The following is a 27199-nucleotide window of genomic DNA, read 5'->3' on the forward strand; positions in this document are numbered from 1 at the left end:
CTGTAGAGACATCTATTTCTCCACTTAGTTTTTTCAATGTTTGCCTTGTGTATTTTGAGATGCCCTGGTTAAGTGCATAAATATTTATGATTATTCTTTCTTCTTGATAGATTACCCTGTCATTAATATATAGTGTGCTTCTTTGTCTCTTAGAATAGTTTTGTATTTAAAGTCTATTTTGTCTGATATTAGTATAGCTACTCCCGCCCTTTTTTGGTTATTGTTTACATAGAAAATTGTTTTCCAACCATTCACTTTCAAATTCCTTGCATCCCTGCATCTAAAGTGAGTTTCTTGTAGACAGCATATAAATGGGTCATATTTCCTTATCCATTCTGCCAATCTGTATCTTGATTGGACAGTTTAGTCCATTAACATTCAATATAATTATTGTCAAGGCATTACTTACATTAGCCATATTTTCTTTAGGTTTATATATGTCATATTTTGTTTTTATTTCACTTTTTATCTTTTTAGTTATTCTTACCAATAATCTTCCTTCCTACACTTTCCTCCAACCCTCTCTCTCCTGTTTTTTCTTTTCAACCTGCAGAACTCCCTGTAGTATTTCTTGAAGGGTAGGTTTCTTGTTGATGAACTTTCTTAATTTCTGTTTATCTGTGAATGTTTTGAACTCTCCCTCATTTTTTAATGCCAGCTTTGCTGGATACAGAGTTCTTTCCTGACAGTTTTTTCTTTTAACACCTTAACTATGTCATACCACTGCCCTTGCCTCCATGGGTTCAGATGAGAAATCAGTCCTTAATCTTTTTGAGCTTCCCTTGTATATGATGGATCTCTTTTCTCTTGCTGCTTTCAGTATTCTCTCTTTGTCTTGAGCATTGGACAATTTGATAAGTGTATGTCTTGGGGTAAGCCTGTTAGGATTTATACAGTTTCAAGTGCACTGCCCATGTACACCCATGTCCCTCAAAAGAGTTGTGAAATTTTCAGCCATTATTCCCTCTAACACTCCTTCTGCCCACTTTCCCTTCTCTTCTTCCTGTGGGATGCCTATAATCCATATGTTTTTGCATTTCCTGTTGTCATTCAATTCCCTAAGTCCTTGCTAATTTTTTTCTTTTTATCTATCTGTTCTACTCTCTGTCTGATATCTGATGTACTGTATTCAACATAACTGATTTTTTCCTGTGCCTTTTCAAATCTGCTGCTATATGCTTCAAGTGTGTTTTGATTTCTTGCATTGTTCTATTCATCACCATCATATCCGTTATCTTTTTATGTATGTTTACAATTTCTTAGTATGTTCCCCCAGTGTCTTAATATCCTTTATCTCTTCCTTCACTTCATTAAGCTTATTCATGATATTTGTTTGGACATCCCTAATTAGTTGTCCCATGTTCTGCATCTCCTCCTGTTTTTTAGTTTGTTTGTTAACCTGGGCCATGTCTTCCTGTTTCTTAGTATGGCTTGTAAGTTTTTGTTGGTGTCTAGGCATCTGTTTATTTTGATGGTATCATTCAGTTAGCAGGCTTCTTTTTCTACTCTAGCATTTTATTTTGTTATTTCTTTGTGTGTGGTAAGGCTCCTTTTTCATACTTGGTTCTTCTTATTCTATATCTTTGCAGTTGTCTGTGTACCCTTGAAAAAAAATGTCAGGACCAGAGAAAAGGAAAGAGATAAGAGAAAAAGAACAATAGTAATAATAATTTTTAAAAAGATAGAAGAGGAACTGTACAAGAGCTAGGAAACTAAATAAGTAATATGAGAAAAAAATCATAAAAATACAAAGGAATAAGAATTTTTAAAAGGGGAAATAGAAAAAATGAAACCAGAAACAAAATAGATAAAGAAAAAAATCAAATGAATTAAAAAGTTGAATAGGTGAGAAGAGAATAAAAGGAGGGGGAAAAGGGGAGAGAAAAAGGAAAAATGAAGACCAAACAAGAAGAGGTAGAATGAAGGAAAAGCAACAGAAGTCAGAAGATAGAAAAATGAAGGAAAGAAAAGAAATTAAGTAGGTTGAAAAAATAAGTAAAAGAAAAAAAAGGGAGAAAAGAAAGGGAAAAGACCACAAAGAAGAAACAAAACAGCAATTAAAAAACAACTTTCCCTCTTACACCCCTAGGGACCTTCTCAGGCTGCTAGTGCTAATCAATTAATCACCCTGCAGCCCTCTGCAGGTGATGTACCCAGTTTTAGTGAATAAAATAAAGGAAAAAGAAGAAAAAAAGAACCAATAAATAAAAAATTTAAAAATAACAGAATAAAAAAAACCTAAAACAAAACAACAGAATATCAGTCTATATGTCCCCTACCACAAGGTGCTGGCTGTGTGCCTGATAACCTGGTGGGCCACTCCCCAGGCCCCTTCTCTTAAGGGATACCGGGACCCAAGCCAGGGACCTTCTACATGCAAGGAGGAATTTCTCCACTAAGCTATACCTGCTCTAAAGGCTGAATGGGCTTCTGTAAGCTTATCTGCCTCTTCCCACCCTATTCCCCTCTGGCGAGTTGGACTTCTCACCGTTTTCAGGTGCCTGTCTCACCCCTTCCCTGACCAGTTCTTCCCTCCCAGGGCAGCTGGGTGTGGCAGCCTGCCTGAGCAGATCCTCCCGCCCCTCTCCCCAGGGTCACCTCAGTGCTGACTGGGGTTCTTCCTGAGCTTCAAAGGGGGCTCAGGTGATCAAATCCACTGAGAAGAAACCACTCTCCACCTTTGGCCAGACCCCTCTTCCTCCCAGGGAATGCTGCCTCCCATTCAGCTGTTGGGGAGAGCCAGGTGTTCTATGGAGGCTATTTGCCTTGGCGGTTGGGTTTATGCTTCCAGCAACAGGCAAGCAACTCACGGTTTTCTCTTAGGTTCTTTGTCTCTTTGTTCTGCTCCCTCCTGGACAATACTCAGCAGCTTTCTGGTCTATAGATCCCCAAAGCAATTCCCTCAGGTAAGTTTTTGCCCTTCCTCCACCCTTTTTTGCAAGAGAGCTGAACAATGCCTACCTACATCAACACTATTTTCCCAGAAGTCCCCAGAAAACACTTCATTAGATACAAAATCAAAACACAGTCAGCAAGAGAAAATATAAGGGCAAATTGAACTTAATCGAAATTAAAAACTTTCCTCTATGAAAGACAATGTTAAGAGAATGAAATAACAAGATACAGACTGGGAGAATAAACATATTTGCAAATCACATATCTGACAAAGGACTTGTTTCCAGACTATATAAAGAATGCCAAAACTCAACAAGAGGAAAACAAACAACCCAATTTTCTAAATGAGCAAAATGTTTGAAAAGGAACTTTACCAAAGAGGATATGCAGATGGCAAATAAAGACATGTAAAGGTACTCAACATCACTAGTCATTAGGGAAAGGCAAATTAAAACTACAAGGAAATACCACTGCATACATATTAAAAAAAAAAAAAACAGAAAAAACACCTGATATAACAAGTACTGTGTAGGATGTAGAGCAACAGGAACTTTGCTACTTTCCTAGTAAGAATGCAAATGGTACAGCCACTATGGAAAACAATTTGGCAGTTTCTTATAAAATCAAACATACACTCACTGTATGATCCAGTAATACCAGGCATGGTATAAATGAAAACTTACCTTGTACAGACTTACAGGTTTGAACATGAATGTTTATAGCAACTCTATTCACAATCACCGAAAAAACTGGAAACCACCCAAATAGCTTTCAACTGTTAAATAAACAAAGATTTCATAAAAGAGAACAATATAAAAAGGTACAAGCTATTATGCCCACAACAACATGGAAGACTCTCAAATGCTTTATACTGCCTAATTCCATTTATACGACATTTTGGAAAAGTCAAAATTAAAAGGATGTTTACCAGGGGGTAGGGGCAACATGGGGGAAATGTGGGGGTAACAGACCTGTCCCATATCTTGATTGTGGTGGAGGTTACATTTGTCGAAACTTATAGAACTGTACACAAAAAGAGTGTATGTTACTTTATATAAATTTAAAAAAACAAAAATCATAATGTTAGGAATGAAGGATACAAAAATCAGAAATTCTATAATTCAGAAATAAGTCATTAAAATTCGTCCTGTTAAAAGAGCCAGTCATACTAACTATAAAGACCAGCAATTACTGTAACAAAGCTGTATAATATGTTTATGGGGAAAGTTACAAAGAATATAAAATACCAAAACAAATGAAAATATATACTATGTTATGGATGAGAAGACTCACATATCAAGATTTCCCCTATCAAACTATAAAATCAAAGCTATTTCAATTAAAATCCCAAGGTGTTTTTATGAAGCTTAGCTATCTGACCCTAAAATTGCTATTGAAGGGGTAAAAAAGGATAGGCAGGACTTTTTTTTTTTTAATGTAAAGAGGGGAAATGTGTCAGGTAACAAGATTTATTATAGAGTGAACATTGCTGAAACTACGTGGTATCACACAGGAAGAGACAAACAGACCAGTGGAGCAGGAGAAAAAGCACTGAAACAGAACAGGCAAATATAGAAACTTGATACGTAACAGAAGTGCCATGTATCACAATTACAATTCACACGAGATGAAACCCTAATGGCCTATGAGCATATGAAATGCAGCTTAATTCACTAATATTCAGAAAAAAATGCAAATCCAGAAAAGGAGATATAATTGTACATCAAATCACATCACCAGATTGACTAGTATGTAAAATTCTAGCAGTATCAAGTGGTGGTTGAGGTTGAGAGGAAATAAAAACCTGCAGAAGTTGTTGGTGGAAATGAGAACTGATACAGTCGCTTTCAAAAACAATTTGGCAAAACCTAACAAACTTGAAAATGCACGTACCCTATGTGGGTATATACTAGAAAAACCTTGGTGTCTGTGTTCAAGAAGGCGCACTCAGGGATGTGCACTGCTGCACATTCAAGTCTGTCAGTAGGAAAATGGATAAATAATTGTGTATATTCATACAATAGGATATGGCCCTACCTTCAAAATAAATGAAGTGAACATGTACATCGCAAAAGCATAATGCTGAGTGAAATAAAGTGGCAGCTATGTATGCATGGCACAGCACCATTCCTGTAAAATGTGGATCACATTCAACAGTTTTGTATATTAGTCATGGATACATACACATGAGGAAAAATATAAAAATCTGATAAGGAAAGATACACCCCACTACAGGGGATGACACTGGGGATGTGTACAAAAGTTTCAACTCTATAGGAAGCCCATTTTTCTTAGGAAAGAAGGAAGGGAAAAAGGGAGGGTGGGAGGAAAGGTGGATTAGAGGGAGGGAGGAGGGAAAAAAGATGGATGATGGAGGGATGGGAATAGGGATTATTGCTATATTAGTCCCTGTATTTTGTTTCATTTGGTTTAAACTATTTTATAACAAAAATAAGAAAAGGAAGGGATGAATGGAAGAAGGAGCAGACTAAACGGACATTCACCAAAATGTTTAGAGCAACTTTCCTATGATGGAGCATTTGCGGGGGGAGGGGATTACTACTTTCTTTTATGTATTTTCTAAATTATCCCCAGTAAGCATGTATGACTTTTATAATCTGAACAAAAGCAGTAAATATTCTTTTAAAACCACCTTGCTAAGCTGTTGGGATTTAAAAGGCTGGATGGTGGAAAAGAAGCTACATTTTGGACATCCAGCCTGGCTTGTCCAAGACAGGTTTCTGGGGGAGCTGATAAGGGAAGGGCTGAATTTAAATTTCAGTATCAGTTAACACCACCGCAGGCCTCAGGGGCTGAGGGCTGCAGGAGTGACGTTCTGCTGCCAGCCACCCAGAGGACAGGGGCTGCAACAAGAGATAAAGGCCAGCTTTGTTGTTTTTTCTGAACATCTTTGAAAATCGTTCTTTGGAAATGAAGTTCACCATCCCCATAGGCAGGTCATCGCAAGAATGTCCCCTTGTCCCCTTGAAGACAGGGGCGTGCATTTCCTCAAGCACTCAGTACATGGGTCTGAGCCTATGAGTGTCACTTGGGTGTCCTGCTCCACGAAGGACAGCGTGTGTCCCCAGGGACGATTAGATTTGTTCCTCAGAGCTCCGGGAAATCTTATCAATCCTGTCTCCACTTCACAGCAAAGACGCCGGGACGCAGAGTTTGAATAAATAAATAACGTGGACAGGGCCACACTGCTCAGTGAGGTCAGCATCCCAGGAGGCCACCCATCACCCTAAGAGTGGAATTGCAGGCACCAGTAGCAGGCCAAAGAGAGAAATAATTGTGCATGGGAGTGGGACATCGCCCCAAGTCCTCATGAACCTCAGCAGCCGCAAGTGTGTCCTCTCTGGAGATTGACTTGGCATTCCCATCCCACACCATCCTCCCATCCTACCCAGCCAACAGGGGGCCTTGCAGGTTCCCAAGCGCCCCTCCTCCCACCTCTTGTGCTTAATAATCAGGCATTTAATTTTAATAGATGAGAAGTTTAAGTACCTTGGAAAGGGCTGAATAAATGAGAATAAGAAAAATCCCAATGCTTCTTTCCATTTGTCTTTCTGATTGCTGTTGACTCTATTTTCTAGACAGGATCTATTGCAGCAGCCAAGCTCTGGACTAGTCATTTTTTCACAATAGTCAGGAAAAACACACAGTACTTAGAGGACAGCAGTGGTCCTTGAACGATCTCAGCAGGAGACAACCCCCAAGGCTGCTAGTCCCCCCAAAATAGAAATGACTCTGGAGGCCCTGCAGGTTTCGCATACCAACGTCACCATCCTGAGAGGAAGAGGAAGAGATCAGGGCCTCCCCAGGCCCCTGCACCTGTCAGCCCCCAGGCTGAGTCCAGTTCCCATTCCAGCAATGTCATCCCTTATCCCCACAGGGGCAAGACCCCTCTGCAGGCCAGACTGGGCTGGGCCAGAGCACATGCCCATGAAACAGACCTGGCCTTGCAAGGCAGGAGAGGATATGAAAGCAGCAGGGAAAATCGCCCATCTGCAGGGCTAGAAGTCACTGACAGGGATGGTGGCAGGGCCTCTGAGGCACTGTGTCCACCTGCGATGAGGTCCTTATTCTCAGCAGAGGGATGCCCCGTGGCCATCACAGCAATCCAGCACAGAGTTTCTTAGCCTGGCCCCAAACCAGGCAGCTCCTCCATGCACTCCTCCCTCAGCCTGCAGGGAATGCAGCCTTGCGATGCTGCCTGGGGATCTGGGGGAATGGGGACAGCAGCTTGAAGAGCACAGTCCCCACTCAGGGTGGAAGTGGGGTGGACAACACACAACTCAGTCCCTCGTGGACAGAGCTGGGGCGCCCATCACAGGCCAAGGAGAGGAAGAGTTTGCAGTAGAGGTGGCTGATTATTGACACATGAGAATCAGGACCCCGCCTGTCATGCCAGAGCTGCCAATTGTTCAAGAAAAACTGGAACTCCAATTTTTATGTGAAAGAGCCCACTTTTTAACAGTAGAAACTAATTTTAAAATGCTCTGAAAACCCTCTGGACCAAATTTAGAAGGTCTGCAGGGTGTATTTGGCCTGTGGGCTACCATTTTGGTCTCTAGGCCAGCTGGCAGGAGTCTAAGTACCATAATAAAACAACCACAACCACAATAATACAACAGAATGCAGCTATTATTCATTATGCACTTACTAGGACGTTCCAGACACATGCTAAGCTCTTGACATAGCTTGTGCTAAACCAGCCCAATGAGGTAGAGACCCAGGTACCTCCCATGCCCAGACCATGTCCTCTAGGCCCATCTTGGATTTTGGCAGCTACTGTGATTAGTGGCTCCATGAGTGCAGAGAGCAGCCCACCCCAAGTACCTACCCAGCCTCCCCCTTTCCTGCCACAGGGCTTTCTTCTGGAGATAGAGGATGTAATCTACACAGGTGGAATCTGGGCCAAGGCCCACAATCTTCAGCCCAGAAGTAGGGGCCCCTGGAGGCAACCCTCTGCCAGTGGATAAATGCTTCTACCTCCCTCCTTTGGAGGGACAGTTCTGAGGGGCATTCTACGTGCAACCTCAGAGGAACCCCAGGAGCAAGAAGGAGCCCCAAACTAAAAATGTGCTCCTTGCTCCTCCTTCATCTCATCCCCTCTCCACTTCCTCACCTGTACTTCCTGGGATCAAAGAATTGTCTGCACCCAAGTTCTTCAGTTAGGCTCTGCTTCCAAAGGAACCCAGATTAAGACAGATAGTTTGCAAATAAGAGACACTGGAGCCCAGAGATGTTAAGTCATTTGCCCAGGGTCACTCAGCTGGCAAAGGACAGAATTGGGATTTAATAAAGAGTGACTGGCTCTCGGGTGCAGCTCTTTTTTTTTTTAAGGTTTTTTTTTCTCTCTCCTTCCCCTCCTCCCCCAGCTGTCTGCTCTCTGTGTCCATTCGCTGTGTGTTCTTCTGTGACCACTTTTATACTTATCAGTGGCACCGGGAATCCGTGTTTTTTTTTGTTGCATCATCTTGTTTTGTCAGTTCTCTGTGTGTGCGGTGCCATTCCTGGAGAAGCTGCACTCCTTTCAAGCTGGGCAGCTCTCCCTATGGGGCACACTCCCTGCGCACGGGGCTCCCGTACGCGCGGGACACCCCTGGGTGGCACGGCACTCCTTGCGCACATCAGCACTGCGCATGGGTCAGCTCCACACAGGTCAAGGAAGCCCGGGGTTTGAACCGCAGACCTCCCATGTGGTAGGCGGACGACCTATCCACTGGGCCAACTCTGCTTCCTGGGTGCAGCTCTTAACCACTGCACTGCCATGCCTTTTCCTTAGAGGAAACCAGACAGCCACTTCTGTCCCTTCCCCTCTAAGTCCATGACCCGTTCTCACTCTCTGCATGGCAACCTTCAGTGAGTCCAAAGAAAAGCACTGAAGAATATAGCACACCCCCCAAAAAGGAAGAGTGAGTACCGTGGAACTGAGGGTTGGAGCTGGTACAATGCAACCCCAGTGTATCCCAGCAAGAGTTCAGTGAGAGATCCCAAAACACGTGGGCACAGAACATTGCCCCAGACACCACCTGAAGATACCTGCCCTGCTCCCTCTTGAGCTAGGGACTCTTGAGCTCCCCAAGGAGCCAAGAAAACTCATTCAAGCCTGGAAGGTGAGAGCTGAAATAGGCCCGGAGGGTGGGAATATCCTCTGGGCCCAGAAAGGGATGCACAGTGGCTTCTGGAATTCTCTGCCATGGTAATGAAGAAAAGGCAGGCCTCAGACCCAAGAGACGTATTAAAAAGCACTTGCAGGACACATTATGAAAGGGCAGAGAAGGACACATCCAGTGTAGCAAGGTCATTCTCCCACTTCTGTGCTAGATGTATGGAGGATGGACTCACTGTGGGAACCTGGGTAAAAGCCACACCAGACCTGTCTCTACTACCTTCACAGTTTCCTGCCAATCTGTAATTGTTTCAAGGCTTTTTTTTTTTTTTTTTAACAAGAGAGCTTGTAAGGAGTCAATAAGCTTGCAGATGTTTCCATGCAATCCCATCACATCTGCCGGGAAAATGAAAATGAGCCCCAGACCTGTGAGCTGGTGGGGAAGGATGCTGGTGACCCCCATTCTCCCCGCACCTCCTCCAGCCTGGGACCAGCCCAAGCTGCTCTCTCATCTGCTTCTGGTTTGCAGAGCATCAGTTCCTCCGTGTATGCCTGAGAAACCCTAATTTATTTCCTGCATTGGGGAGGACTTGAGGGTTTTGTAGGGTCTTTCGTGAGGAGGGCAGGAGAAACGATTAAATGTCAGGGTGTTTCATTGACTGGGCCTGCAGCAGCCCAATTTACTGTTCCAGGAAGGACTGGAACAAGGGCTGTCATAAACTGTGGGTTGGGGCCGGGGAGGGGGCTGGGAGGAGGGCACCCAGGAGAAACTTACAGAGAGAGCTTGGAGACAGGGGAGATTTGTGTAAATGGCTCGAACATGGAAAAGAGACCAAGTTAACAAATATACTAAAATAATTTCCTTTCTCACTATGCCCCCAGGAACACTGACTTATCTGGAGATCTGGGCAAAGAGAAAATCCAGGGTCCTTCAGTGTAATGTACTGCAGCCCACCACTGCCAGGGGCGGGGGGAGGGGGGGGTGGGAGGGGCTGATGCAAACAATAATTGAAGAGCAGAGCAACAGTGTGCCTAAGGCTGTGCCTAACATTCCCCGTGCCTTATCTCATTTATTGCCTGCCCACTTTGACCCTCTGAAGGAGGCATGGCTATGATTCCATCTCCCAGGAGAGGAAACTAAGGCTCAGAGAGATTAAGGAACTTCCTCAAGGTCATAGAGCCAGGTCTATCTGGCCCCAAACCAGTTCTCTGAAATGCTGTCCCAGGCTGCACTTGGCCACCCCAGCAGTGATGGAGGGGACCAAGAAGGAGATGCATTCCTTGGAGACGCCTCTGGAGTCCGCTGCCAGTCAGGACGGATGGGTGCAGAAGGGTGCAGGCAGCAGCCCCAGAGGCCTGAAGACCTTACTCTGCCCTTACTTTGCCCTCTGAAAGCACCTCCATATCATGCCTCCTACTTTCTTGAGCCCATTCACAGCCGCCATAGCATTTGATCCTGAAGGAGAGAAAGTCGTCCAGCCCTACTTTGTAGATGATAAAGTAGAGGCCCAATGCCAACACTGCATGCCAGGCCTCCTGACTCCCAGTCATCAGGAGGAGGTGTGGGGAGGAACCCCCAAGGGACCTGGGATGGGAGTGGGGAGGTCACCCTCTGCAATCCCAAACTGCAAGAGGCAGTGGCAGGGAGAACTTGGTGAGCCCCAGTTCTGCCGCCTGGCCAGTATGGGCTCCAGGTGCTCCTGATCTCTTCTACAGCCTTCATTGCCCAACCCCTACCCCCACCCCACTACAGCATGTCCATGTTGTCAGTTGCATTCCTGACCTTACCAGGGGCAGGCTCCTGACTCTGATTTTCCTGGTCCCACCAGCCAGGCTCTCAGATGCCACAGGGGGAAGCAGGCAGTGGAAGCAGTGAGGAGCCAATGACTCTCTCAGGGCTGCCGCATCCTCAGAGCAGTTCACCCTTGCCCTCTTGGGGTCTGGGTGCTCATGGAGGCAGCAGAGCTGGGTGGAGCAGTATGGCTAAACCCATGGGCCTGAGCACTTGGGACTTGCTCCTTGCCACCCAGGGACCTCTTGCCACTGCACACCTTTCCACATCCACACACTCCCCATCTGGGCAGTGAACTGCTGGACTGGGAGTCCTGTGGGACTTGTTCTGGCTCTGACCTGTGGTACAGGTGACCTGGGAGAAGACCAGGGCTCCTGGCTCCCCATGAGACTGACCCGGGCAGGGCACTGAGCCAGAGACCAACCAGAGCCCCTGCATGATGGGATTTGAAGCGCATTCCCTGAAAGGTGCCTGCACCCACCAGCCATGCCTGGAAACGCACCATTGAGGAATCATCTCACCAAGGTGTGCATCAGCCTCCTGCACCCCATCTGGGGAGCAGGCCTGCATCATTTCACATCTGGTGATGTTCCACTTTATCTAAGCCTCCCCAGGCCCTGCAAAGCACACGGCCCCATTCCTACCTCACCAGTGGCCATGTGGTGAGGGGCAGCCAGAGCCAGTCCTCAAAGCTGGGTGGTCTGGCTCCTGAGCTCTCTTCCACATGCAAGGCTGTGTGGCAGAAGGGGATGAACAGGCCCATGCTCTGCCAGTCCAGCTCCTCAGCTCCCAGGTCCCTGACCCTCCGCTCAGCCCACCATGTTGACCTTGAACAGAGCAATGTAGTAAAATCAAAATGAGCGAAAGTATAGAAAACCTGACTATAAATCAATCATTTTTATTTCCTACAGGAAATACACATACTTTTACAACACTCATGATATGCTTACAAAAATAATCATTTTCAACCTCCAAAATACTCCATAATTTTCAAATTTGTATAAAATTGTATAGACCACATTCTTTGATCACAATGCAATAAAACTAGAAGTGAATAATACTTGTTTAATATTTGAAACCTAATCATTTGAGATTTTGAAATATTTTAAAATGTAAAATTACCCTACAAAACTCAGATTAAATGGATTTTGTACGTTATTGAGGTAAGAAATACAAGATGTTCACATCATCATACCAAAACTCATGGGATTCATCTAAAAGTGAGCTCAGAGGGAAATTAATTGCCTTGATTTCATTAGAGAAAAGAATGAAAATAAGTGAACTGAGGGAAGAGGCTGTGGCTCAATCGATTGGATTCCCATCTACCACATGGGAGGCCCTGGGTTCGCATTCCAGGGCCTCCTTATGAAGGCAAGCTGGCCCGTGCCTGCGGAGAGCTGACGGCCTGCGTCCATGGAGAGCTGACAGCCCGCGCCTGTGGAGAACTGACGGCCCATGCCCACAGAGAACTGGTGCAGCAAGACGACACAACAAAAATGGAGATGTGTAGACACAGAAGAATGCACAGTGAATGGACACAGAAAGCAGACAGCAAGCAAGCTGCATGGGGGGTGGGAGATAAATAAAATAAAATAAAAATCTTTAAAAAGAAAGTGAACTGAGCATTCAAATCCAGACATTAGTGAAAGTATATAAAATAATAGCACAAAAAGTGGGAGAAAGGAAAAGACTTCAATCAGCAGCCTGTGTCCTAACTTAAGAAATAGGAAGTCCATGTCCCTCCTTCATTTACCATGTGCAGTTTACATAAAATAATAGGTTGATAAAAGCATTTCAGGAAATTTTCTTAGAACACATAAAAACAATTTTCTATGTAAAATATCAAATGGATGTAGCATAATTTCAATGTGAAAGCCAGAACAGAACTTGTGAACTGGCATCTTCAACCTTCAGCCAGAAAGACCCACTTTGGCAAATCCAGCCGTCCTCTGACACTTTCCAACCTCTCTCTCTCTCTCTGTCTCTCAATTCCAGCTATCAGATTCAAATGCCCTATAAATAAGTGTATTAGTCAGCCAAAGGGGTGCTGATTCAAAATACCAGAAATTGGTTAGTTTTTATAAAGGGTATTTATTTGGGGTAGAAGTTTACAGTCACAAGACCCTAAAGAATTCAACTCAAGCTACCATAAGAGGTACTTTCTCACCCAGAGTCTCAAGATGGCAGGCCATATCTGCAAGGGTTCAGCCTTCCTTCTCCTTCCAAGGCTCTGTGGTCCCAGCTTCTTCCGATCTTAGTCAAAGGCTGGGACAAGTCTTGTCTCTCTCCTGGGGTTCCTTTATCTCCAGACTCAGCTGATCTGCTCTCTCTACAAGTCCAGCTATAAACTGTCAGGCCAATGGCTCATCTCTCTTCCCGGCGCCTCTGCCATGTCTAACAGAGCCTTCTCAGATATTTGCTTCTTTGTGCGCTTAGTTCCCAGGCTGCAGGATCAAAACTTTCACCTCCCTTCCCTTTGATGCAGTTTCCCTGTGATTCCCCACCCACCAAGGGGGCGGGGACTCAACATCCCACTGACGAGGTCCAATCAAAGCCTTAATCATTATTTAATCCAGTAAAAGTGAAACCTCTGAATCCAATATAACTTAATATGTCCATAGGGACAGATCAGTTTAGAAACAATCCAATATCTATTTTTGGAATTCATAAACACTATCAAACTGCTACAATAAGGTTCTTTATAACCAACACAAACTAATTTTAAAGGTAAATTAATTATGATAGTGTTAAGATAAATTTACACTAATAATAAAAATTAATATTTTATTAATATTAAGATTATATTTTGCACAAAAATGTCTATGAGAAGAGAATATGATGAGGACAGAAAAGCTGAATCAGGTTCTACGTTAAGTCCAAAACGAGTGACTTTGGGAGAACAGTGTGCCCCATGCATGGCTTAATGCCGCCCCAGCTGAGGGCAGGCCCCTAAATGCACTGGTCCCACCCCCATGGAACTCAGAACAAACTGGCAGCCTCACACCTGGGACCACAAGTCAATGACTGAAGATCTCAATCTCCTCTTGTGGTGTCACTGGACAAAGCCTCCCACCACTCCTTGGGCCATGGTCCCCAAACCCCTGCCCAGCCTGCTGCCCACATTCGCCCTCATGGGCTACCCCTTAGCTCATGCTGATGTCTGAGATGGTGTCTCCTCTTCTAGGGACTTATGAACTATTGTGTTGGATGTAAAGTGAGTGTGCACGTCAAAAAATAAACTATTGAACTTTAGCGTGACTGGTAAGAATTTACCCCCATCAATGAGCAAGGCCATTATTAATTGAAAAATAAAATATGATGAAGAAGGAGGGGGGAGGAGAGAAGGAGGAGGGAAGAAAGGAGAGGGGGCAAGAAGGGAGAGAAGGAAGGAAGGGAAACAGGAAAGAAGGGAGGGTGAAAAGGATGGAGGGAAGAAGGGAACAACTTGGCTCATTATAGATGGGTGGCTACCAAGTTTTAATTTTGACATCTCTGCTAATCAAATCTCACAATCACTTAGCGTCTATCTCAAGACTTTCCCTTGGCCCATTGCTCACATGATCTCCCTTGGTGCATAGCTCTGATTTAGCTGCATGATACACACATTTCAGTGTTTGATTACAAGTCAGTTACAAACTACTTTCTTTTTCAACCATTTTATTCAGGTATAATTTACATACCATAAAGTTAACTCAAAACTAAGGAATGAGCATGGAAAGCCGAGCCAAGTTGTAGGGAAAAGGGACCTCTGCAAAGCAAATTGGCAATTTAAACCTGCACTGCATCAGACCTCCTTGAAAAGGGACTTTGGTGGACTAGACCCTTGATCTCCTTCTTAAGAAAGAAACAAAGGCATATGGGTTCTAGAAGGCAGGGGCAACAGGTGCACCCAAGAATTCACGATGTTCCTGCAGCCTGAAAAGCCTCATTTCATTGTACAAATTACTTCTCTGAAAGCTGCTAAAAGGGATTGTGGACTATAGCTAGAATAATGCCCTACAGGATTACATTCACAAATGTAATTACATAATCATTTAGAGCTGAATGGCACCATGAAACAAGGTTCCCAAGGAGTACAGGGAGCCTGGCAGAATGGGTGAAACAGGGATTCAGAGACTCTTCTCTAATGCCAGCTTAGCCCAGAAGTAGTTGAAGGTCTTGATTCCTCATTTGACTTGTCTTGGGAATCAGTCTACCACAGATTTCATGGGTGATGTGGAATCTTCCAAAAGATAACATCAGCTGGAGTTCTCAACAGTCTCCTGTGAAGCACACCAGAAGAGATGGTGGGTTTGGGAATTCAGCTACTTCCTATTTTCTTTTTAGAAGTTTGTTTGTGGCACATATATGATTACAAGCACAACATACCCAGTCACTTTTGAAACATGCCTAGAATATGTTGTCTTACTCTCCTAGGGGCTGGGTAGTACCCAACATTTTGCCATTTCTCGAGCACTGCTGAACTGAAGATTCTGCACCATTCCTTTTTCACAACTGAGATCAATCAGCAACCACACACACAACCTGGGCTTCCCATGATACCTAATCTCCTAACACTTCATTCTATCCAATGGCAGTGATCTGTTAAATGTGTCATGCTTTCCATAATTTTGTAAGATGTTCTATATGTATAAATGCACAAGTGAGAAAAATCTCTTTTGTTAGTCCATGTGTCCTCAATATCGATTCAGGAAAAAAAATTAGTAGCTGCATAATGAGACCATAGCTTTGAAAGCCATGACAATAAATTAATTTGGACCCTATTAATCTGGAGTATGTGCTAATCCCATAGGCCTGGGAAGAAGTTTAGCTTTGAAGAGAGAGTTTGCTTTCTAAGCAAAGAAGGATGCAAACAAGCCACAGTATAGATAATCTACTTTAAGACAAATGTTGTGCTTAAAGAAGAAAATGCATGTGAAACTCTGCCTGCTTGTGAGTCCTGATCCATGAGATCACTCTCCACTTTAGACATCAGCCATTCCATCTATGGATGAGGAACTCCAGGTCCCTCTCTCATTCCAGCAACCACAAAATTTCCTCCAGTACTTGAGTTGTATAGGGTATAAGACATGGAAATGACCTTGAGTTGCCCTGGTCCCACAGCCTTCATGGGGAAACTGAGGCCTAGAGAGGGGAAGGAACTAGAGCAAAGTCATGCATCCCTCCATTCAACCCAGTGGTGAAAGCCTCAGCTCTGAGTCAGGCAGGTCGGGGTTCCCATCCCAGCACTGCCTCTTCCATGAGATATGGGCAGATCGGGGTCCCAACCTCAGTGCTGCCTCCTCCTGTGAGATTTGAACAAGATCCCATTGAGTCTCCGTGTGCTCATCTACATCATTCAGATGAAGGCTGGAGACTCCCCACCCAGCTCCAGCTCCACAGTCAGTGAAGGTGGGTAGTCCCCTCTGCCCCGGAATCCCGCTGCCTGCTCTCTCTGTTACCACTGTTCTGACTGAAATGGGGCAGCCAGCCCATCCTCAACCCCTACGCGAGGAGGGAGTTGGCTAAGGCTGGCTCCCTAGCAGCAGAGGAAGGGGCCAGCCTTCTGAAACCCTTCTGTCAGTCACTCATCAGCTGAGGGGGACAGAGGACTCACAAGCAGGCAGAGTTTCACATCAGGAGGCTCCCACTGAGCTCAGGACAACACGGGGGCGCAGCTGCCAGCATGCATAGCATCCAGCATGCACAGCGTCCAGTGCAGGGAGCACTGGAGACAATGCTCTGCAGCTACCCTTGGGAACACACTGTCACAAGCAGTGTAAGCACCCCATCCTCTATATCCCATCCCCATTAACCCTCTTGCTTCTTTCCTTCCATTCTATGCCCCTATTTCTATCTTCCTCTCCCTTTCTAGAACAAAAGAAAACCTGCTGTCTGCTGACACCCCCTCTCTAACAGTAGTCAACATCCTGGTTTGCCATGACCACCCAGAGTTAGCACTCAACATTCCACAACCCAGGACACCCCTCAATCCCAGACAAACCAAAAAAGTTGGTCACACTCCAAATTGCTTCTTCAGGCACTTGGCTCCTCAAGCCCTTTCCCAGGGGCCCATAAGTATGATGTCAGCTAAGATGGCTAGTCATCTTTTCTTTTCAATTAGGAAAGGGTCTTAAATTTTGCCAAATGCTGTTTCAGCCTCTATTAAGAGTCTCTATTAAGAGACTCATCTTGCCTTAATCTGCCCATGGAGTAAATTACATTAGTATATTTACTAATGTTGAATCATCCTCTGTGGCTAGAATAAACCAAGTTACCATAGTTGAATCTGCTGTATGTTTTTTATGGTCTTATACTTGATGTGATTTACTGATATTTCATGGTAAACTTTTGTTCTAAATGAGGTCAGTCCAGAGTTTCTTTTAACCTGATGTTTGTTGATGTCTGGTGTCTGAATTTGGTGCCTGGAATAGATTCACTTTGTAAAATGAGTGTCAGCTCTTTTCCACTTTTGCAACACTCATCTCCTTCCTGCACAGCCTCCATATGAGTGAAAAGTAAAGAAGAAAGGTATTTAAAAATACAGTACAGGAAATTTTCCACAAGATGAAGAATTTCACTTTTTACATCCAAAACTCACATGTAAAAGAAAATTGTTTTGAAAATGACAAGGATCAAGAGATGTAATGGTTAAATAAAGAAAATAATTCTTCATGCATTCAGGGGGAAAAAAAATGAAAGGTTTTTTGGTGGGGAGAGAGTTTCATGAAATCATGCTATATTCAGACTTTTCCTCAGGAATTTTCAATCCAGCATCCAAAGGAGCAATGACCACAAACCAGTGAAAATATGAACCTAAATGTTATTACCATTCAATATGTCATTCAAGTGAAAAAGCAGCAGGCAAACATTCTCAAAGAACATGAAAGAACTTGGGGAATGTAGCACCAGGACACTTTTTCAAAATCTATTTGAAAAAAAAAAAATCTATTTGACAGTAATCCAAGCAAATCAAACCCAAAGGAAAAGGAGACTGGAGAAGTCATGGTATAATGGGGGGAGGAGGAAATAAGATATGAAGAAGTGATGGGGGGAGGAAAACTCAACACCAAAGTCTCTAGAGCAAAGCAAAGGAAAGCCAGTGTTAAAGGGAAAAGTTTATACTTTCAAGTTATCCTTCAAATATAAAAATCAAGAAACAGGCATTCTCTAAGCATAAGAACTGAAAAACACAGCACCCATGATGCTTGCAAAGAAAGAAAATACTTTACCACAAAACAGAGGCTCAAAATAGAAAAAAATAAAAAATAAAAACTTTGATTTAGAAAAGTCATGAAAAAATAACGAGCATGTAATACAAAAAAAATATAGAAGTAGAGGCAAGTCCAAACATTACAAATTTAAACAAGATGAAAGAATAATCTAGTGAACAAATATTGGCAGGGCATCTTTGGTTGAAAAAAAAAGTACTGCTAATTTCTTCATATTTCAAAGTACAGAGCCAATTGAAATGTTCAAGAAAGAAACATTCCTAAAGCAAAATGACCCCCAGCTCATATTGTTTTTCATAAACTGTGTTTCTTAATCTGAGGGACACTGAGGAATAATTATTCTTTCATGGTGAAGCATTGCCCTGTGCTTCAACCATTGTTTCAATTTCAATTTAGGTGTCTTATTTCCACTGTTCAACTCAAGCAAAGTTCAGCAATTTTATTTTAAAATAGCATGTGTGTAATAAGCCCATTTTATCAAACTGTTCTATTTGTGTGCCTGTGTATGTTCCTGGAGAGAAGCCTGGAATGGCCACCACCTAATTTTAACAGTGATGTCCGCACGGTGGGTTAGTGAATGTGAGTTCTCTTTCTCTTTTTACTTCTCTTTTGTTTGAATAGTTTACGATCATGAATCATTTTTCTAAAATCAATAGTCATTATTCTTGAAGGTAAAGGAAAAAAGAAAGAGAGGAAATCAAATTCTTTAGCCTTAGACCCAGACCTTCTTCCCCCATCCCACCCCCGCCCTCCCAGGGTTCAATCTCCGCTCCCTGGCCAGCCAGCAGGCCTCCTGCCCACAGAAGTGTTTCCCAAACACACACATCCCACACAGCTGGGTGGGGATGGCCCCAGCAGGTGCTGCTGCAGCTCTCCCCCCATTATACCATCTTCTAGGGGGTCGGCATTAGGCAACACTAACCCCACAGCAGGCTGTGAGGCCCCCTTGAAGAGGGTTTGGCTTCCTGGCCCCCTTTCTCCCCTCTAATAAGTGCCGCACTGGTGACAGCCAACAGGGCTTTCCTGAGGTCCAGCTTCTGCTTGGGGAATAGTCAGAGTCTCAGGTTCTGGTCTCGCTGTAGGAGCTTGGACAAGTCTCTCCTAGAAACTTTTGTATAATGAGAGGTCCTCCCCGGGGCCTGCCAGCTCTGAGGCTCTGGGGAGAACTCTCAGTAGTAATGGCAAAGACAGCTGGGCATTTGCACCAGGCATGCCCCTGCGGAGGGCTAGCTGGAAAGGAGAGGCTTGGTTTGCTGCGGCACCCATCCCCCACCTGCAAAGCTCCATGTTCAGAACCAAATGCACAAATGAAGGAAGTGCTCTTCATGTGCTTTGGTTCCAGAGAGGCCCACCCTCATGGGGCCCACATTCTGGCCCTAAATAAAGGAGGGAAGAGGCCTCTTGTCAGAGGTTGGTTTTGCATGACATTGCGCTGTCGGAATTGCCCAACCCCATAACTAGCCCTAAATGTCTCCTGCCCAGGCCAGTTTCTTCAAGTGTCTGCACCAGGTATAGCAGTCCAGGTTTTCCTGAGCAGAAAGAAGGGACATTAAGAAACACAGCAAGATCTTCGCGCAGAAGCAACTCCTGGAAAGAAGCAGCCCTCTCCTCTCCCACGTTGCACACCACAATTGGATTTGACTTGATCCCTGACAGCCCATTTCCAAAGTGAGCTTTTCTACAGTCCTCGTGTGTAGTTGATGGTCACTAACCAATGTCACAGCCTGGGTCACACACAACCTCAAGGGTCTGGGGGCATGAAAGGCCAATGCATATAAACCCCCTTCACCCCAGCAATCAACCCTGTGGCTCTGTGAGGTCAGCACCTGAGGTCTTGGGGAACTCCTTCTCCAGGAAAAATGATATGCTCTTTTTTTGCAAGGTAAGAAGGGTAACTCAGCTGCTCATAGGCAAGTAAGTCAAGGCAAATGTGTCCAACCAGAGAGAAAAAGAGCTGGCAGAGTCTCTTCATGACAAATAGCAAGGCATGTGTCCAGGCATCCACCGGTCTCCCACCATCTCACAGATCCTGATGTGCACAAGGAAGGAGCCCAGTCTCCCATTTCAGCAATGGAGAAACTAAAGCCCTGGGAGGAGAAGTGACTTGCCTGAGATCATGGCAGAGGCACAGCTGTAGAATCCTGGCCCTGGTGCTCCCCCCACTACTCTGCAACGTATTGCAATGTAGGTGCCCCTCAGGCTTCTCTCACACTGAAGCTACTAAAATAAAACCAAGTTGTCAAAACTACAGAAGCGAGAAGACAAATGATCACATGCAAAAAGGAACAATGGAGTGATTCTCCAAAATTCTCCAAAAGCTTCAAAAGTATTCTTTTCTCTGAACCTCTGAAGCTGCAGAACCTGGTACAATTGGATTTGGAGTTAAATCCCGAAGGGGCCATTAGTATCTGATGATGAAAAACTCATTTTACTGTAATTATTTGTTTACTGTCTGTTTTCCCTGATAGACTTTAAGTTCTTCAAGGGCAGGTATTTTCACTGTTAATCTTCAATACCTAGCCCTAGAAAGCCCTCAAATAAATCTTTATTGAATGAAAAAAAAAAAAACTACATTACTGAGTATTTTTCAGAGTCACAGATCAAATTGTTTCTGAGATTTTCAGAAGCTCCATGTCAAAAGCTGATGTTAATATCTTGTGAGAGACAGCATAATGGAACAAATGCAAAAATCAATGCCATCTGTCTCCAGGAAACTACTCGAGATTCCAGACATCAGTTAGGCCCTACCCAAGCAGATTCAGGAGTGATAGCCCCCACTGAGACAGAAATGGGAAGTGAACCAGTGTTTCTGGTTAAAAGAAATCCTCTTTTGATTGTTAAAAAACAAAATCAGGGAGTTAACTATTTGTTCATAGCCTAAGCCCAAACATAAATTTATAACCCAATCATTGCAATTTACAGCAGATCAGCATGTGGTCAAATAGCAGGAAGGACTTACTCAGTAAAAGATGTGGAGATGGGAAAAGAATTGCCAGTATGGCTGGTTAATGTTCATGCTCACTAGCCCAGAAGCAGTCACCTATTCAGAGGATAAGACAGAGGGTACATGTATGAAAGGACACTTAGGCCTCACAAATTCACCAGGCTTGGGAGAAGGTGGACACCAAGGCAGCTCCAGAAGGCCAAGCCACAGGACACATATGCAGGCTGGTCATACCAGGCAATTTCCCTGCAGCTCTGGTCACTCCAGCTGTTTCCCTAAAGACTTCAGAGTGACAAGCATCCCTTGTACATTTTGTATCCACGGTGACCCCATTCCCCAAGCCCTAATCAGGACATAAAGTCTGACAAGAAGAAGAAGCATGTTCATGGGGAGTCAAGGGACAGATTTGAAATCTGGACAATTCAGGCCATGGGGCTGTTCTCATCTCTGCCATATACCATGTCCAATTCAGCTCTGGGCTTCAGTGGATGTTTTGAATGAGCACGAAGCATTCCCAACCCCACTGTCCAGGCCTCCTCCCTCTGATGAAACTGATGTCTCTTCTCCCACCCACCCTTAGCCAACAACTCAGCATAACCACCGTTTCCTCTAGCAGACCTGAGTGTGCTGCAGTTGAAGGTTCTACAGTTCATGCCTCCATTCTCTCTGCAGCCTGCTTTCCCTGGGAATGATTGGATTGGGGAATGCCTTAGTCAAAATGCCTTGGTGACAACTGCCATTCATTGGATGACTGTCCCAAAGCAGATCTGCCAAGGACAGGCTGCAACTGTTGCAGTCAGTGCAGACAAGACCATCAGAGTCCCTGGTGACAAGCAACAGAGATTAGACAAAGAGGAAGGATGCTTGGGCCCAGCGGTCAAATCCCAGGAAGAGAAGATTCCAGCAGGCCTTGGGGACCCTGGGACCATCAGGGTGCTCTCCTCACCCTTCAGCTCTGCTTCTTTCTAAGCTCAGTATTACTCTCTCATACCAGTCAGTAAGACTGAACTGTGGCAGCCATAGCTCCTGGGCTCATGAGTTCCCAACTTTTCTAGATTTGGTGGAATGGGCGGCTCTCAGGTCCACATGGAGATGCTGATTTTCTGACTTGGATTACATGCCCCAATTGACAGCCATCAACTCCTCCTCCCCCCGCCCCCCGAGTTTTTACGGTTGAGTGAGGGGACACATTCCCACAGAGACAGAGGAGGCTGCTGTTTCAGAAGAAGGCTAGGGTGCCATTGGAACAAAGTGACAGGCCATCCCTCACAAGCCACAGGGAGCCACCTCCACTGGTAGCTCCTTTCCTGGCAGTTGCTGACCCTGTGTGTGGTTTACATGAGTTCTAATTACTGAATGGGGATTTTTCCTGGTTTCATCCTAAACTGTGGAGAGGCCAGCCTGAGGTGGGAGGTAGAGGCACTTCTCCCCAGAAAGCACATGCTTCCCAAAGCTCATCAAAGTCTCAGCTTCAGAGAAACACATCATCACCCCATTGAAGCATGCCAGGCACTGTGACGAGGGGCCAGCAGGAGAGGCCTACTGGCAATGTGCCTTTTAGCACCCTTTATGTCACCCATGCCCTGCCCAGCCCTGGTGTTGGGTTAAGGAGCTGCTACCCCTACGAGGACAGTCACACAGTGGCAGGGGAGGTGGAGGGAGAGGGCAGTGGGGTGCTGGAGTCAGACCCAGGACAAGCCCCTGACCTGTCCTAAGACAAGGGCTCACTCTCAAATCAGTCAATTTGGGCCTTGAGCCCAGGAAGCACTGCTAGGGGAGTGGGCGGGGAGATGAAAACAGGGGTGAGGTGCTAAGCAGACTGCTGCCATGGGTGGACAACTGGGGCGTTTGCCCACTGGGACCCCCTAGGGGACTGTGCAGAAAGAACATGCCTCAGAATGGCCCCCACCCTAAAGGTGAGAAATCAGGGGGCATTTATCCATCAACTCTCATTAGTCATCGGATGAAGGTCCTGTCAGGGCGTCCCCTCCCAGGCATCTCCAGGTGTAGGCTCCACAGCTAGAGAGAGCCCCAGGCATCCCAGGTAGCTACAAGAGGCTATGCACAGCCCACCAGCGGCGTCCATGACATTCACCAAGCAGGCCCTTCTGTGGGGCTGAAACAAGCCCTAAGTGACTGGGAGAGGGCAGATGCCCTAGCAGGACTTTTTCTCCATGGAGAAACCCGAGCCTTGTTCAAAAACTACCAAAACCCACCTAGGGGAGCTAGGGTGCCTCCCACCAAACTCCTGCCTGTCCACCATGCATTCATGAGTCTGTACACCCAAGTTGGCTGCTCAGAGGTAATACCTGCTCTGAGAATAAAATTCTCCTCCCCAGTCTATGCATGCGGGAGGACAGAACACAGATTCAATCTACCGTGTTAAATCAAGTCAGCTAATGCTCCTGTCTGCACCATAATTAACTTTACTTTCTTTAAAGGAACACATTAAAGAAAAGTGTTGTGTTTTTTAAAATAAAAGCCATTTTCCTCACTAGTATTATTTTTAATGAGTTAAGTGGCATTAGTTTTTAAATTGCAATTGAGAAAGCATGCACACACACACAGTAATCGACAATTTTAATTTTCAACAATTGTGATTGTGAATAATGCTGCTAATAGCTTCCGTGGTGGCTTATTCTCACTTTACTATAAGCCAAACCTCAGATTTCTATATTCATAAAGAATACTTGTCTTGTTCATCCCACTGCCCCGCCACTGGAAACCCACTCTGCACTGAGCCCATTTATCAAAACCACGGGTTGTTCTGGGGTCCTGAGGGCAAAATGGAGAAAGACTGGGGGAAGAGGTTAAATTTAGGACCCGTAGCTCCTGACCTGAGAGGTTCAGGGAGACTCCAGTATTCCCTGCAAAGCTCGGCTCTCCACCAAGAATATGAAATGCTCCGGCACAAAACATCCAAACGGACAGTGGCCACCAGCACGCTGTGGGTTCCTTTAAAAATAAGCCCCATTGTTCCCCAACCGCCTATTAATAGCCTGAAAAGACATCTGTTCCTAATTTGGTCTTCTCGTATCAAGAAATCTTCCCTTCACTTCCCTCCAGGGCCAGTATGAAATCAATCAAGTGACACATTTATCTAGCACTACACATTCTGACCCACAGCTCAGCACCAGCTCTGCAGTCTGAGCCAGGCACCCACGGTCCAAGTCCACAGGGGACATGCACCCATTCCCCAGTATCAGCGTTCATCACACTCAGGCAGCATAGAGACCACTAAGGGAGACCCAGGGCTTGGCTAGTTCCACCCCACTCAGTACCCGGGCCTTCTCTGCCCCATCTCTGGCAGTTGGCTATTTCACCAGATTCTGACACCAAGCATTATTCCACTTGGATTCTGCCAGTGACGAGCAGATCATCACCTCTCAGGGTGACCCTTTTCATCTACCCCCTCCCACAACAGGCCCACTTCTGCTCTCTGGGGTCACATACAGCAGGTCGATTCTTCTTCCTCTGCCAGTCTTCAGCTATTTGAGTAGAGGTCCCACATCTGCCTGTCCCCATGGCTCCTCTCCAGCTTTAGTACCTGGGCAGCAGGTGGCTGCTATGGACCAATATCCAGGCAGGACAACTGTTTGCACTGACATAAAGCTCCACAGGGATCTCTCTTGCTCCTAGGTGGCACCCTGAGTGGCCCTATGCCCCTGATCCATCCTGCCCACTCCACAGCCCCATGCTTCACACACCGTCCTCACCCCACCTCAGGGCCCTTGCCCAGCTCCTCCCTCTGCCCAGCGCGCTTGCCTCTGATTTCCACACAGCTGGTCTCTCCTTGTCATTCAGGTCCTCAGAGCCCTTCCCTGACCCTAGCCCACCCTGTTCAAGGGCCCACCTGGCTCCAGCACATACCTTTACATAATTCTCTAATAGCAATCAGCTATCTAGTTTGTTTTCTTCCTTGTTATTCACATGTTTATCTATTCTAGAATGTCAGATCAAGATTAAGCAGAGTGGGAACACCACAAATAGTTGTTGTTTGAGTAAAGAAAGCAACTTTCCAAGTAGAAGAAATAGCAGCCAGGGCAGCCTAAGCCTACTGGTTCCCAGGGAGGAGGCACCAGGCTTGGTCAGCTGTGCCACCTAGGGCGGATCACTTAACCACCCAAGTCTGGAAAAGGACAGTGACAGCCATGCCCTGCCTTGTCACAGCACGTGAAGTGTGTTTGCAGAGCACAAGGGGTACCATAGGCCTCAGAACAAGACCCCGCCTAGGGGCTACGGTTATCAGAGGGGACAGTCCCAGGAGCTGCATTGCAGAGGGAGCTCAGGCCGGCCTGGTGTGGGGGAGGGGAGGGAGGATTCTGCCTGCTGACAGCCCAGAGGGAGGAGCTGTCTGCCCCACCCCCAACTCAGCTGCTTCCCGAGCCACGGGGGGGATCTCACACTCGGGAGGGTAGGAGGGTGAAGGGGGAGTAAATTCACAGTTGTTTTCATCTGCTGCTCACACCCCCCACCCTGAGAGTGAGGAAGTCCAGGAGAAAGGAGCTAGGCCAGACCCTTCGGATGCAGCCTTTGGCTTCCGGTTCCCAGGCCTAGGGGCTGTCTCTCGGCCCCCGCCGCTCGCCATCGACAGGTAGCGAGGGGGAGCAGGAGGCCCTGGAGAGACTGGCCCCCAGAGGGCCCAGCCCCCAGCCCGCAGGCCCAGCACCCCCGCGGCTCCTGGGCCCCAGCCAAGGCGCTTCCGTCAGGCCTGGGCTGCAGGACACAGCCCGGATTGTCCGCCCCACGGCAGGCGCTGAGCTCCTGCGGAGGGGACAAGGCCCAGCTGTTCCGGGGACAAGCGGGCAGCTTTCTTCCCGCATGAAAAGGGAACCTGTGTCCCTTGGGGGAGGGGCGCCCCGGGATGCCCAAGGCACGGCTGTCAACACCACCCTCGGAGTGCCCCCTGCGCTCTGCAGGGAGCCAGGCCTGGCCAGCAGGGGAAGCAGCAGTCCCAGGGCCCAGGCAAGCATCCCGACCCCACTGAGCGCCACAGTCCACCCTGAGGCCTGGTCTCCGCCGCTGACCCCTGCATGACCCTGGGCCAGCCCCTCCCTCTCTGAGAAAGAGGAAGTCAGATCATTTTCCCTAAAATCCTTGCAGAGGAGGGGGGTCAAGAAAGCAGCGAGCCGTTTTCCCTGAGAGGTGGGGTTCGAGTGGTGAGGAAGGAAGCAGGCTGCCATGGGACCCTGTGTCTGCCTGGAAGGGGGCCCTCAGTCCAGTGTGCCCTGGAAAGTGCGGGAAACAATGTGGGCAAGGCCTGGGAAGGCCCAAGAAGAGGTGCAGGGAGGATCAGGACAGGCTCTGCTCGCCCAGACCTCAAATTCATCATTACAGTAGGTGAGGTTCAAAATTGAAAATAAGTAGGACTGGAAAATATCTAAGGAGGGTCTCTCTTTTTTTTTTTAGTGTCTCTTTTTCTCTGGGCCTTACTATCATTTATCATACAGCTCATTTTTTGGAAATAAGAACTTGACATGTTTCTACACTAGACCATGTCCCCCGACACACATATCCCCTAAGACAGCCCCTCTCTCGTTTGACTTCACCTCAGGTTCCAGGACTGGGGTGAAGCCAGAATGACCTCCCCGAGGCCCTTTAAGGCTCAGCGGCAGAGGGCAGGGACCCGCCATCTCTGGATGTGCGTGGAAGAGGGGCAAACGACACACTGAAAGGGTTGGAAGACCTCCACAGCTTTGGAGGTCAGGGAGGGCTTCCAGAAGAGGCCTCATTCAGACAGCAATGGCTGCTCTGTGATGAGAGAGTCTCCACTGCAGTAAAGACCTGGGCAGACACTGCCAGGACTCTTTAAGTAACTGACGGAAAACTGAGCTCTGCCCGCCCTCAACAGGAACGCCATTTTATGCTGTAACGGCTACATAAAGGATACGTAAAGGAGAAGTATAGGGGTTGCACTGCCCTGCAGGCCCGGCTGCACCAGGGGCACACCAGGGGCATGGTGGGCATCATTCCCCTCTGTCTCTGTCAGCTTCTCCCCTCCCGGAGGGTGCAAAGCTGGATGGCTGTCCTCACAACCTGCATCCTGGTGACCATCCTGAGGTCATCCTGGTGACCCAGTGGCCAGGGACCAGAGGGTTCTGACGGCCAGGTCTGGGTCACATTTCCATCTCCATAGGTGGGGAATGGGATCGGCCCCACCTGCCCATTAAGGCTGGGTATGGGGAGGGGTGTGTCTCCTATGGAAAGAGCTACAGGCAAACCTGACCAAAAAACCA

The sequence above is a fragment of the Dasypus novemcinctus genome, chromosome 18, assembly GCF_030445035.2.
Source record: "Dasypus novemcinctus isolate mDasNov1 chromosome 18, mDasNov1.1.hap2, whole genome shotgun sequence".
Lineage (NCBI taxonomy): Eukaryota > Metazoa > Chordata > Mammalia > Cingulata > Dasypodidae > Dasypus > Dasypus novemcinctus.